This window comes from Ipomoea triloba, chromosome 16 (assembly GCF_003576645.1).
Source record: "Ipomoea triloba cultivar NCNSP0323 chromosome 16, ASM357664v1".
Taxonomy (NCBI): Eukaryota; Viridiplantae; Streptophyta; class Magnoliopsida; order Solanales; family Convolvulaceae; genus Ipomoea; species Ipomoea triloba.
Genome location: NC_044931.1, coordinates 1264561 through 1266615, shown reverse-complemented (window position 1 = coordinate 1266615; position 2055 = coordinate 1264561).

Here is a 2055-nt window from a genome sequence, read left to right as displayed (position 1 = left end):
TTAAAAAGTTTGAGGGCCTAATTAATTTTTTAGGTAAAGTTCGATGGCCTTTACGAAACATTTTAAGCAAAAAAAGTAACACTTACATTTACCTGTTATTACAGGTCACTAACAGGTAATTATTTCTTGATAAACTAAATTGACATTTTTATGTACCTAATTGGAACTTTAAATAGTTTGAGGGAGTAATTGATTTTTCAGGTAAAGGTTGATAGCCTGATTGACACATTTTATGCAAGAAAAAGTGACATTTACCTGGTCTTACAGGTCACTAACAGGTTATTATGCCTTGATAAACTAAATTGACACGTTTATGTATCTAATTGCAACTTTAAAAAATTTGAGGCCTAATTGATTTTTCAGGTAAAGGTTGATAGCCTGATTGACACATTTTATGCAAGAAAAAGTGACATTTACCTGGTCTTACAGGTCACTAACAGGTTATTATGCCTTGATAAACTAAATTGACACGTTTATGTATCTAATTGCAACTTTAAAAAATTTGAGGCCTAATTGATTTTTCAGGTAAAGGTTGATAGCCTGATTGACACATTTTATGCAAAATAAAAAAGAAGTGACATTTACATTACCTGTTATTACAAGTCACAAACAGGTAATTCTTCCTTGATGAACTAAATTGACATTTTTATGTACCTAATTATCACTTTAAAAAGTTTGAGAGCTTACTTGATTTTTCAGGTAAAGGTTGATAGCCTAATTGACACATTTTATGCAAGAAAAAGTGACATTTACGTTTACTTGGTATTACAGGTTACTAACAGTTAATTATGCCTTGATAAACTGAATTGACATGTTTATATATCTAATTTTAACTTTAAAAAGTTTAAGGGCCCAATTAATTTTTTAGGTAAAGTTCAATTGCCTTTATGAAACATTTTATGCAAAAAAAAGTAACATTAACATTTACCTGTTATTACAGGTCACTAACAGGTAATTATTCCTTGATGAACTAAATTGACATTTTTATGTACCTAATTGGAACTTTAAATAGTTTGAGGGCCTAATTGATTTTTCAGGTAAAGGTTGATAGCCTGATTGACACATTTTATGCAAGAAAAAGTGACATTTACCTGGTATTACAGGTCATTAACAGGTTATTATGCCTTGATAAACTAAATTGACACGTTTATGGATCTAATTGCAACTTTAAAGAGTTACAGGGGTTAGTTAAATATTTAGGTAAAATTCGATGGCCTTTTTCACACATTTTATGAAAAAAAAAGTGACATTACATTTACCTGTTATTACAGGTCACTAACAGGTAATTATTCGTTGACGAACTAAATTGACATTTTTATNTAAGGGCCTAATTAATTTTTTAGGTAAAGTTCGATGGCCTTTATGAAACATTTTAAGCAAAAAAAGTAACACTTACATTTACCTGTTATTACAGGTCACTAACAGGTAATTATTCCTTGATGAACTGAATTGACATTTTTATGTACCTAATTGTAACTTTAAATAGTTTGAGGGCCTAATTGATTTTTCAGGTAAAGGTTGATAGCCTAATTGACACATTTTATGCAAGAAAAAGTGACATTTACGTTTACCTGGTATTACAGGTTACTAACAGTTAATTATGCCTTGATAAACTGAATTGACATGTTTATATATCTAATTGTAACTTTAAAAAGTTTAAGGGCCTAATTAATTTTTTAGGTAAAGTTCGATGGCCTTTATGAAACATTTTAAGCAAAAAAAGTAACACTTACATTTACCTGTTATTACATGTCACTAACAGGTAATTATTTCTTGATAAACTAAATTGACATTTTTATGTAACTAATTGGAACTTTAAATAGTTTGAGGGCGTAATTGATTTTTCAGGTAAAGGTTGATAGCCTGATTGACACATTTTATGCAAGAAAAAGTGACATTTACCTGGTCTTACAGGTCACTAACAGGTTATTATGCCTTGATAAACTAAATTGACACGTTTATGTATCTAATTGCAACTTTAAAGAGTTACAGGGGTTAGTTAAATATTTAGGTAAAATTCGATGGCCTTTTTGACACATTTTATGAAAAAAAAAA